This window comes from Rhinolophus hipposideros, assembly GCF_964194185.1.
Source record: "Rhinolophus hipposideros genome assembly, chromosome: 22".
Lineage (NCBI taxonomy): Eukaryota > Metazoa > Chordata > Mammalia > Chiroptera > Rhinolophidae > Rhinolophus > Rhinolophus hipposideros.
Window position 1 is genome coordinate 2,844,674 of NC_138068.1, and position 12,867 is coordinate 2,857,540.

General features: G+C 49.8%; 1 protein-coding gene across 3 annotated transcripts in view; it reads right to left on the minus strand.

Annotated features, from left to right (window-relative positions):
* The window catches only part of PHACTR3 (phosphatase and actin regulator 3), a 165,937-nt gene that overhangs the window by 96,953 nt on the left and 56,117 nt on the right, over window positions 1–12,867 (minus strand). The window contains exon 1 of one of the 3 annotated variants that reach the window (XM_081033806.1): window positions 8,274–8,407. The exons of the other annotated variants lie outside the window; for them this stretch is intronic. The gene's annotated coding sequence lies outside the window, so the exon portion shown is untranslated. Of the gene's footprint in view, window positions 1–8,273; window positions 8,408–12,867 lie in introns of those variants that run through there. 3 annotated transcript variants of the gene reach the window in all.

Consider the following 12,867-nt stretch of genomic DNA (forward strand, 5'->3'; position numbering starts at 1 on the left):
ATGGAGCCAGGCGCCTCAGCCCACGTAGAATGCAAATATGTGGCTTGAAGAAATCCATGCTGTAGCTTAAATAGAGGCCTGAGATATGAACGTCACCAAAGAATAGAAATTAGTGCTCAGAACAACTGTGACGTCACCTAGTCCAAGCCTCTGAGAACAAAGGCTCGCGTCCTACAATGTTTTCTGCTGCCGCCTGGTCCCAATCACAACTATCTCCAGTCGTACAGCTGCCCCAGTCTCACAGTTTGAGGACGCATGTCATCGTTATTTATTATTCAGCATTTGTTCGTGACCCCCACCATGTTCCAAAAATGGGGTAAGGTAGCTTACAAAAATGCCTAAGGCAATTGTATATATTTTTTAAAAAGATAAAATCAAGAGGGAAAACAAGTAAAGGAAAGAAAACACACGATTCCAGGGCTTAAATATACACAACGCATACTATAGGGTCTGTGCAGGATTGGAGGTCTGAATTAAGTTGGACACTGGGCTTCCTAGCAACCCTGGTGAAGAGAGAAACACGATCAGGTATGACATTCTCAGAATCCAAGAGAGCAAACCAGGCTTTTCTAGTACTAAAAAGAGTGTGTTCCCGCGGTTACTCATAAAGCTGCCCCTTAGGGAAGCAGAGAGAGGAGCTTACATGGCCCCAAAGGACCTCCAAACTTCCATTCCACCTACTCCCATATCCTTCACTCTACCTTCCATGAGAGTCCTCTACAAATCTGTCAAGAATCTTTGTATGCACAATCAGCTGCCTGATAACTTATATTTTAAGTCAACTGACTTTTTGCTCCTTAGTAAATGTATCTATTAAAGAAACTTTACCCCTCTGCTTTAATAAGGATATCAGAATCGATTTCCTGAAATGTTAAGAGGCCACAAAATATATCCAGTGGAAACAAGTCAGTGTAATTACATTCTGGCAGATACTGCCCCCTTCAAGGTCTGTTCTCTGCCTGTTAGAAAAAGGGAGCTTAGCCAGTGTTTGGTGTCAAAGACACACCAGCCACAAACTATAATTTTCTCCTTGATGTACACAACCAAACGACTCAAAGAAGATTCAAGGGAGAGCAGCCATCTGACCACAGGATCCCATGACCGTCAAAGCCCCATCTGAGTTAATTACATCAAAAACAGTGGTGCTCACAGCCATCCAGGGCCACCTGGGAAGTGTATGCAGTGGGTAGCAACCAGGTAAGGATTGTCTCAGGTACCAATCTATCCTCCACTTAAGGAAAAGGGTCACAATGTTTTTCTCATGTTAAAGAAAGTATCAGTTTGCAACAGATTGGAAATTTTAAAACAGGTCCTATTGCACAGGGGGTGTGAGAATCATTGCATCAGGTGCCTGCTGGGGGCTGTGGCCACACAATGGGAAACAGGCACCCTGCCTTCAGCTTCAGCACGTTTCAGTTTCAGTACAGCTCATGAGTCTGAATTTGTCTGGTAACAGCAAACATGCTCATTCATTCCCTGGCAAACACTTCCTGTGTCCTAGCTCTCCTCTCAGTGACTAAATAGTCTTTTCTTCAACTCTGCTCTACTCCACATTTTGAAATCTACTACAAATAACATCACTACCACCATCATCATTACCATCATCACCATCACCATCACCATCATCACTGTCACCATCACCACCACCACCATCACCATCACCGTCATCACCGTCACCATCACCATCACCATCATCACCATCCCCACCATCATCATCACTATCACCATCATCACCATCACCATCATCTCCATCATCACCACCACCACCACCATCCCAGCAGCTACCATTTATATAGCAATTACCAGGTGCCAGACACTGACAGTGTTCCAGGACCTTTAAATATGACTAACTCACGTAATCCTCCCAACCACCTTGAGACAGGTACTATTATTAATCCCAGTTTACAGGTGAGGAGACTGTGGTACAGAGGGATAAAGTAGAGTTGGCCCAGGCCACGTGGCTAATCAATAGTGGGAGTCAGAATCACACATGGGCCGTTAGGCTCCTGATCACTCTTCTCATTCCCCTTCATCTCATTCCCAACATCACGCTGTGCTCTATGAACTGAACGCCTTGCAGGGGTCTACCATGTCGTGTGAGCTGGCATCACTGCCCAGGACGCTGGCACTTTGTTTCCTGAAGGAAAACACTGACACGGGAAAAGGAAAGCAGGGTGCAGCCAACACCCCACACAGCATGAATGATCCAGCCACTCACACAATGGCTCCGTGTCTGAGCATTCATGCCTTCCTTCCCTTATTCCTTCATTCAGTAGTTCACCTGAGAGTCATGACAGCTTTCTGGTCGAGGCACCAACAGGGAAGGTAACAGTAGGCAAGGCCCCCACCCTTGCAACTGTCAAATTCTGGTTGAAGCAAACAGCACCCCAGCAAACAAAAACATTATAGGTTGTGACAGAGAATGTGGGAATGGGGGGACTCACTGCAAATGAGGTATCAAACAGGGCTGCTCAGAGGAGGTGACATGTAACCTGAGACCTGAGGGATAACGGGCTGACCAAGTGACAAGCCAGGGGACAAGTGTTCTTAGCTAAGAAACGGGAGGAGCAACCATGGGAAACGGTCTGACAAGTTCAAAGAATGTGAAAAAGGGCCAAAGTGTCTGGAAGGCTATGATCACCAGGGAGAGAAACAAAGGGACAGCAGCAAACCCTTAGGTGGTGCCAGCCTTGTGCAGGTCTATACACTCAGTACTTTCATATCTTGACTTGGTCACGCTCGGTACAACCTACGAGTTAGGTAGTGTCATCGTCACCAGTTTACAGCTGAGGCAAAGGAGAAACAAAGTCACAAAGCCACCACGCAGTGCCGTGGGTTCAAACCCTCGTGGTCTGGGGCTCCGAGTCCATGCTCCCAACCAACGGGCTTCCCGGCCACCACTCCCCAGGGATGCAAGATGAGTTCAGCAAGGGAGCAGATCAGTGGTTTGCACTTTGAGCCTCTCGCGGCTGTGGGCAGAAAGTGGCCCCCAGAGGGCAAGAGTGGGCGAGGAGGCTGGTGAGCTTGCCCCGGAGCCAAGAGACTATGGATGGCACAGGACAGAGGCAGAGGACCCAGGAAGGTCACCGTGAGCTGGGGACAGAGGTGGTGATGGTGAGTCAACATCTCATAAAATGGGGACCGGAACGCGTGGGCATGACTCAGAGAGCTGGGAAAGAATGGAGAGGACACCCCAGCAAAGATGTGGGAGGGGGTGAACCCCGGGGCCACGCTGGGCTCAGTGGCGGCCTGCAGTCCCGCAGTGATGGCAGATTCTGCCAGCCTCCCATCCATTCATTCAACATGTTCAGAGCATCCCCCACGCGCCCAAACAGGGGTGAGTTGGATGGGATAGCAGGTCACAGATGCTATTCTCCAGGCGCTCCCAGCCCAGGGAAGGTGGCGGCAGCTTCAGAATTCCTGCAGAGCTTGCAGAAGCAACACTCCACAAACATCCAACACGAAGGACCTCAGGATCCAAAGTCCCTCTAACACTGAGAGAAACCTGATTCTGTTTACACGCTTCTCATGACAGTGAGCTCCCTCTCTCCCCATCAGCCTAGGATGGACAGCAGATAACACAGAGAGCTCCCTTCTCTGGGCACAAAATACGGGGCCACCTGGACCTGTGCCCAAGCCACCCACAAAAAGAAGATTCTGCAAGGACCCCTCAGCACGAAGGCCAGCTCCGGGCCAGGATACCCTGGAGCAAAATCTGCAGAGGGAAGATTTTGTGCACGTCCAGCTCTTTGCTGCTTCATTCTGAAGCAGAAAAAGTCAACTGCGGTTCACCAGACACTTGAGGAAAGCCTGCAATGTGAAAAAGAGACCTCAATAAACAGGCAGAAGAAACACTCCAGAAGAAAGAAAGGAGTCAGGAAGCAGATTATTTATTGAAAATATACAAACGGCAATGAGAATTCTCACAGAGAAATCATGAGCACAGAGGGAGCTCAGAGGGAACTATCTGCCTGGGTCCCCGCCACCCCTAGGTCCCAGTGCCACCCTCTGGAGCCACGTGGGACAAATCCCACCCTTTCTTTCCAAGGTGGTCATCCCCCAAGTCTGTTCTAGAACAAATAGACACAGACCCTTTCAGGGTTCTTGCAAATCCCAGATTGCCAGAGTCCTTCAGAAAACAGAGGCTCCTAAAGTGAAGCCAACTCCTAGCAGAAGGTCAAGCTGGACCCCACACCCCCTCATTCTACTCAGTCTCCATCCATCCACTGCCCAGCTCAGCAGCTCCCCCCAGGGCCAGGCACAGACCCGAGGGTAAGGAGGTGATTTTCGAGGGTTCATGGACCCTGCACAAAGTAACAAACGTTAGTCCCTTTCCCATTCCTCTCCAGTCTTCCAGAGAATGCTAAAGGAATCTTACTATCGTTCGGTGTTCTGATGACACTGACACCCCCAGTTCTTGTAGATCTCAGTTTTTTAACAAGCACAGAGGGTCCTCTGGGTCAAAGCCTTGGTGGGAGACCATGTCTCCTTTGAACTGAACATTGTTTTATAATAATTGTTCTTAGTGTTATGGTTGCATTTATTAAAGGCAAGCGATTCTAGTTTTCCATGTGAAGACGCAACAAAGATTTCCTCTTAAAATGAGTTTAGGTAAACATAGACTTGGATTAAAAGAAAGTAGTCATCAAGTTACTCGAAAGGTGGCAGACAAATGACTCAGTTGGGAGAGACACAGAAGGGCAGTCAATTGTGTTCAGCCCCGCCCCCTCGCCGGACCCCAGGCTCCTGCAGCCAGTTCCCTACTTCGTCTCTGTGTCTCTACATGGATGTCTAGCAGACGCCCTGAGCTCGAAGCCAAAAGTGACCTACCGTCCCCTTAACCTGCTCCGCGCAGGGCCTGCCCCTCTGAGGCCAGGAAGGTGCTTTGTCCTCCTGCCTCTCAAGACAAAGCCTCAGGACACCTCAGGCCTTGCTGTCCCTCCCCTTTCTGTCCATCCCCCAGCCAACCCCACGCGTGTCTGCTGCCCTCACTGTGGTCCATCACCACCACCTCTGGCCTGGGTTGCTGCCGTGACCTCTGGACTGGTCTGGCACTTCTACACCTGCCTGCTCCCAGGGCCCAGGGGTGGGGGTGCCCAATCCCACACCCCAGAGCGCATTTCCCCTAAACGTGAGCCTGCCACCTCAACTCTGGGCCACACTTCCCTCCGGGAGCAGAACTCTCTGGCTGGTGCCAGTTCCAGCCATCTCTTGTCCCCAGTCGGCTTCTAGGGGCTTCTCTTCTGCTAATGTCTCAAGCCCTGCACGTATGAAATTCTCCTGTTAATTGGGGGGTTAATTCACAGGAAGCAGGGAGCTTATATTTCAGGTAAGAATCGACACATTTTTAAAGGGAGCTCCAGGAGAGAACTTCATACCAGGAGTAGTAAGGCAACCGTAAGGGATATGGACCAGGTGCATAACCACACCCCAAAGCCTGAATGTACCAATGACTCACAGCATTTCAGAGCTGTGTGTGTCCACATACATGCTCGACACACCCAGGGCAACAGCTCTACACACGCACTGAGTCTCGACTTTCCCACGGTTGCCACACACAGAAAGGAAAGCTGCATCCAAGCCCTATTATGGTTTTAACATGCGAATATTTTGAACTTGCAGGAAAATATTAAGAACAGTGTAACGAACACCCTCCAGCTTGGGCAGCTGTTACTGTTTTGCTCTATGTACGTCATATGTTCGCACACACATACTTCTGTTACACACTGGGTTTGAACCATCTCAAAGTAAGTTGTCTGACATTGCGACACTTCACCTCTAAATGGTTCAGCCTTCATCCCACTAACATAGCATTACCCCATCTAACAGCATTAAGAAGAATTCCCTCGATCACCTTACACCCAGCCCCTGTTATTCAAGGTTTTATCTAAACATTAATATCTTTTCTAGTCAAGTTCACCTTCAACCACACGGACAGGGTGTACAGTCAGTCTCCTGCTCCACATTCCGAATACATGTCAAGGTGGCTCTGGACACTTAAAACACCTTCCACCCTCTGAATATGTGCTGACCCTCCACTGTGAGCCGCATCAGTGCTTCTAAGAGCGGCGGGCACTGGCCCAGCAGCAGCACGTGGTGATGTGTTAGAAACGCACGTTCTCACACCCGCCCCAGACCTGCAGAATCACAACTCTGAGGGTGCAGCCTGCCACGCTCTGGTGTGAGAAGCCCCCAGGAAAGTGTGAGGCAGGCTCTGAGACCCTGAGGGCCACAGATCTGTGCCCTCTGGGCTAAGAGCTGAAGGACAGCCCCTCCCCTCCAGGTAAGCCCGGCCAGGGGAATCAGCAAGGAAATGAAAGAAAAGGAGAGATGTTATTCTGCACATCTTCTGAGGTTAATCGGTAATCTCTTAACTTCCTGCCCCAGGAGAAACAAGGCAGCTCAGGCAAGGACTCTGTCGGCCCAGACAGTGCAGAACACAGTAACCTCTGCAAATAGACGCATTCAGCTGTGACATGTCAAATTATGTCAAGATGCAATGAGAAGAGGGAGTTAAAAATAGCACCACACGACTGAGCATCGAGGGCTGGGGCTCATCAACTCCAGAAGGAAACTGCCTGCAGCCACACCTCAGCTCCCCGGGGGCCCCGCCCATAGGTCACGTCACCTCATGCCCACAACCTTCTGTGTGCAAAGCCTGGGACTCCAGGGGAGGCAGGAGCAGGCAGGTTGTTCCTGAGGATGACATTTTCTAGTTTAAAAATAGAACGTTCTGAGTGCACACAATAGGAACAGCCACCCCCCAAGCAAAGGAATAGCATTATGCAGCAACAATGTGATTAGAAACCCCGTAAGTCACAGGCTGCAGCTCGATAACATTGACTCGGGGCTCAACTGGTTGACAACCAAAGAGTTAATACCAAAAAAAAGAAAGAAAGAAAGAAAGAAAAAGAAAAAAACACCAGAAAAACAAATCTCTATTCCCTGTAGACAGAAAACTGCACACTGCCAGCTCCCGATGGGTGTGGCCGGGGAGGGCCGTTTACGGTACAGAAACAGTGCATGCATACTCCATCCTCTTATTTTCGCCTGCCTGGTGAAAGCTGTGAAATTAAACAGCAGCAAATTTGCAGGCTGTCTTCCTGAGTGTTTGCTTCTGCTAGAGTCACACCCAGGTGACAACGGAAATGATGGCTCCAGGACACTGTTCCCTGCTCCTTTCCTTAATGAAACAATATGTCCTTGATTATTTCTGAATGAACGTCAAGCATGGTGTGTTTTATGATTTGTTATGCGTAAATTTTGGAAGCCAGTTACCATCACTGTGTATTTGCATAATTCTGTAATTCATCCTCGCAAGACATAACGTGCCAAGGACACCCCCCCAAGAAGGACTGCTAAATTACCGTCTGTCTTTTCCCCCTAAGAAGCAAGAGAGCATTTCAGGGGAAGGGGTTTGGCATTCAGACAACTGCCCTCTCCCCAATTCCTTGCGGTCCAGAATCACCATCTCCCTCTGGGTCCAAAAACTTGCAGCTCAGAAACACAGCAGGGTACCATCCCACCCAAAATCAATTTTGCTTCCAAGAAATTCACGTGACCCATGTTAACACTCGGAAGTAGCTTCCCCATCTCCCTCTTTGGCCCTGACTCCAGATATCCAACCTCACTTGCAAACCGTTTTTCATAACCCCAAATCCTAAACACAAAGTCACAGAAAGGCACAGCCTACGCTCCTCCCCACCCCCACCCCCCAAACCGGGAGTCCATGGAGATTCCCAAGGGATAATGACCCCTGACAGCAGCATTTATTCCAGACACTAAATGAAGGTTTAAACCTCCACTCCTGGAAACCTCGTCTCCTTTGAATTTTTCCAAAACCACGCTACAGAGCAGGACCCTGTGCAGTCAAAATGCACAGCGATGACAATCTATTATTTCCTGAAAATTTTCTTACGAGCTGCAGATGAAAAGGCATCCAGGTGGAATTTTTATTTTTAGCCCAGAAGTAATCGGTTAAAATAACATTCACTGCGGAAACAAAGACTCTTTCTGGGCTTTTGGCCGAGGTGCAGGGCTTCTGCCACATCCTGGAATGACCTGCGGGACGCATGAAAACCACCCCTCTGTGGGGAGAGGGCTCCTATCCATCAACCCACACTCCAACGTGGCCATTTAATCGGGGTGGGGGGAACCCCGTCTGCTGGCCCTATTGCTGTTAACATTTGCAAAGCCCTTGCCTCTAAGAGGACCCAAAAGGACCCCCCCTACAAAAGATGCCCACTCCCCTGCCTCCCCCAGAGGTGTCTTACCTTACGGTCAAGAAAGGTTCTGAAGTAAGGTCCTCACCCTCCCTTTGGGAAATTCTGTCTCCTGCAGGTTCCTGGAGGCTGTCTCCCCAAACCTTCCTCAGAGGTAGGGCTTGGCAGAGCCCCCACAGCACTCAGGCCTCTCTTAGCTCCCGGAAAAACCGCCAACCCAACGCAGCACTGCAATTGTCAGGAAGCTCCCGTCTGCCTTCTGGGGCTGAACACCATTATTATCTGTAAACATTTTTAAATATAGACGTTGCAGGAGTGTGGCTGGGAGTGGGGGTGAGGAGGGCGCCCGAGGCCTGAGGAGTCAGCTCGGTGGGCCAAGCTCCCCACTTTGCTCGGGGCCCAGGATTTGTCACCCCGCATTGTCAGGACATTGCCCAGGCCGGCACATGTCCTGCCCCCACATACCTCCAGGTGCCACGCGTGCAGTGTGGGCAACGTGCCATTACCCTCACATCTCAGAAGGGTGCGCCCTCCTCCCCCTGCAGTCCAAGTGAGGACACTGAGGCTCGCCACGGGCAAGTGATGCGCCAAGGTCACGGTGAGCACACGGAAGAATGTGGGATTCCAGAGCCAAGGACTTAGCCCACGGCCACCATACCTGAAAGTCAGAGCTACACTCCTGACTGCCGAGGATGCCTGTGTGTACAGGTATCGCCAACCCCCACACCTGGGGGAGGTGGGCATTATCATCCCCGTGTTAGAGATGGGAAACTCATGGAAAGTGTGAAGCGGCTACGTGTCATCCCCACCGAAATCTCCCATCCTTCCTCCTAGGAGCCTCCAGGTCCCCACAGGCTCCCCTTCTGCTCACAGCCCCTCGGCCAGCTCCTCCCAGGTGTTATTTCCATCCAGGTCAGCCTGGGCCCCCCGGTCTGCGTCTCCAACCAGTACTCGAGACTCAGTCACTCCCCTGCCCCCACCACTACCTCCTTGCCCCACCATCTACTTTTCTCATTTCTGCTTCTGAGCAGATAGCAAAATGCAGGAGAAAACCAGCAGGCTCCACGAGGTGTCCATGTCATCTGACTGCAGCTGGGCACTCCAGGTTCTCTGCTCACCCCCAGCTGACTTCCTGTCCTATTTCCCATCCTCGTGGGGGTGAATGCAAATGCCTCTGTGTATTGCCAAGGGCCCTGTAAACCAGCACAACTCTTCCGAATGGCAACCCTGCATTAGTTTTCAAGAGGCATCCGACATTTAACTTCCTCAATTCCTGTCTCAGAATCTATCCCGAGGAAAGAATCCTGAATCAGACAGCACCACAGGCAGGAAGCTTTATTAGTCATTACACTGAAAATTCTGAAGCACTGAAAATATCCAACAGAAAGAGGACCAGTGAAAAAATTTTTACTAAAGTGGGTATTCAGTTGAAACTCTGCTTGTGCCTACAATCGTGGAAATGAAGCTTCAATCTAGAGGACTTGAAATAAATCTTTTTGTTTGATTACAAAGTAAAATAAAATGAAACGAACCAGGTGCAAAGTAAGCATATTATACTCCTGGGGTAGGAAGCGAGAGAGCACATGATGCTAACGTGAGAGTGTGGGGCCGGGAGAACCCCACATCCAGGCTGTAATGGTTAACAGGACACTCACTGTCCTCTGATGGACAAGGACATAAGGCTTCGCAGAAAAGGGCAGGTTCAGGGAGCCAACCTGTGAAAGATGGCATCCAGATGGCTGGCAGGAGAGGCTGGTGCTTCTGCTAAGGGATGGAGGTGAGACGAACCAAAGTCTTAACAGCTTTGCGATCCTGGGATATGCAAGAGGATGGGCAAGCAGCCCTTTGGCCCTGGCCGAGGTTAGGAACACAGATAAGAAGCGTGGTCATGCAATTTCCACCATTAACGAGGGCTCAGCTCCCAGGCACCAGTTTGGAGGCTGGGGACGGGGGCTGCAGGTCAAGGCTGAGATCCCATGGAGAGTGAGGCCATGGTCCTGACATTCAGGCTAGGTCAGTGAGGAAACATGTGTCCCTATAAGAAGACAGGACACACAGACACACGGGAAGAAGGTCACGTGACAATGGAGGCAGAGATCGGAGCCACAAGCCCAGGAACGCCAGAGGCATGGGAAGCTGGGAGAGGCAGGAGGGAAAGGCTGCTTTCCTAGAGCCTTCAGAGGGAGCACGCCCTGCACACACCTTCGTTTCCGACTTGTAGCCTCCAGGGTTGTGAGATAACACATTTCTGTTGTGTTAAGCCACCCAGTTAATGCTTATTTGTTATGGCCACCCCAAGAAACTCAGACACTCTCCTTCACCCTCCTTATTATAATAGTTCCATCACCAAGTCACACGGAGTTTACTTGTTAAATAACTCTGCATCACTCCAGAGCCCTCCACCCCATTCCCCACCCCCAGCCCAGGATCCCCCAAACCTCCTGCCTGGGTATCTGCAAACACCCCCCCTTTCCTTCCACCCACCTGGCCCACTCCAGCCCCTGCTGCATCAGAGGGAGCTCTTAAAATGCAAATCTAATCAATACTCCCCTACTTAAACACCCTTCAACTTCTTCCCCCTTGTTTTCAGATTCCTTTCACACACAGTTCTCTGTCCCTGGACACACTGCTCCTTTCACCTCGTACCTCTCACTCCTCCTCTGGGACTGTTACTCCTCCTGGGGGTCTCAGGGTAAAGGCAGCTTGCTGGGGAAATCACCTCTGCCTCCACCTCTGTCCCAAGCTAGCTCAAGTCTCCCTGCTATGCCCAACTCTATCCTGAACTTCTTGTGCTATTTCCTGTTCAGTTTCTGTCTCTCCCTCTAGACTGCAAGCCCTCCAATGGTGGAACTGTCTCCTGTCACTCCCGTAACCCCAGTGTGTACACAAAACCCGGCACATAGTAGTTGCACATTAGAATGGGGTGAGGGAATGAATGAATGAATGAATGGTCTGCAGATGAACACAGAAAGCCCTGGAGTACAAGGCTATGTCTCCCAATGGTTTCCTAGGCAGCACTGAGAACAATATACTCGTACTGCCATAACTCCCTTTTGCTGGGATCAGGAGAAACTCATGCAATTCAAAGCAATCCACCCCAGAGACAACAGGCCCAACGCAAGCAGGACTGCAGCCAGTGGTCACCTTGTGGCCAATAGAAGCCAGCGCAGCTTGGGGTCTTCTGCACCATCTAAGTGCCAAAGCCAGTCGTGCGTACACAATAGATTTCCATCTGATTAGACATCCTGAAAACTCCCAGTGAGAAGCAGGCCTGTCACTCCACGGTCAGCCCAAAGTCAGAGGGAGCCCAGGTCACACGGATGTAGGAAATAACACGCAGTGGCTTCTTTGGCCACAGACAGAGCACCCCGTGGAAGGCCAGGCTGGACAAATTTGCAACATGAGTAAGACGATCTGGCCAAACATATTCACTAACACACGTTGCAGCCATGGGGGCCAAAGAATCTAGCCCGAAAATGGGGGTCCTGGCAATTGTCTAGGGAGCATTATGATAGAAATGACCACTTAGACTTTTCCTGAACAGATAATAACTTTGGAACCACACACCTACCAACACACCAATAAAAGAATAGTCCAACTGGAGAGGACCGCTTTCTCCAGCTCAAACTTCCTTCGTTCTGAGCCAAGTCATGGCACCTTCTGCTGCTTGATTCTCCCAGTCCTGAGCCCATTTTCCTGTCACTATCAGGGGATAAGAGGCTTTGAAATTTTGAACAAGCCATTGTCTGCTTTAAATTTCTGAAATTTGACATTAAGGAAATGATTATCACAGTGTGAAGAGATCCAGTCAAACAGACATTCAAGCTGCCACATTCTCTTACTTGTCCATCAAAATTTTCAAAAAGGGCATAAATAAAGGCAAATAAAAGTGCTTTCAAGAGGTGAAGCAATGAAGTGCCAATTCCTCTTCTCTATAACTTTCATAAGCAAAGGCAATGACTGTTGTAGAGTTTCCCTGTTTAAAAAAAATGACTAAATTATACATGTTTCATAAAACAACTCACTTTCTGGCTCTCCAAGAGAACGATGTCCTTACTGTGGATATGCAGTGTTTACATATGACTAACATTTGTATGAAATCCAGAGTATGCAAATAGAGTGATAGAAAATATTGTTTAAGGAGTTTGCCAGCTGACTGCTCTCACCCCTGACAGAGCGAGGAGAGAAGAAAAGGAAGGAGAAATGTGCTGGTATTTTAGTTAATTTCTGATGACCAGATGACAGATTAGAAGGTGAAGCAGCCCCACGCCACACAGGGAGCTTTTACCCACGGGCCACTCTTTCCCACAGATAAAGTAACAAAACTGAAAGACCCGTGAGACATGCAGTGCCCAAGCGAAAGGCAGCAGCCCTCAGAAAGTGGGGCCTGAGGATGAAACTCAAGAGAAACCCATCCTGGAAATTCTAGGTTGTCAGCTATTGAAGTCTGGGGCACAGGGGAGAGCTGAAGAAAACCCCTTATAGGCATTGTAAGCCTTCACTGAATGTAAGAAAGTTGCCCTCCAAAGTCTGGCAGCAGGGTAGCAGGGTCACAGGGCAGAGGGAACTCTCCCATGGGACTGGACAGCAACAACTCTCTGTGACCCCTACATCTGTGAGCCAGACTGTAATGTGGAGAAAGAAC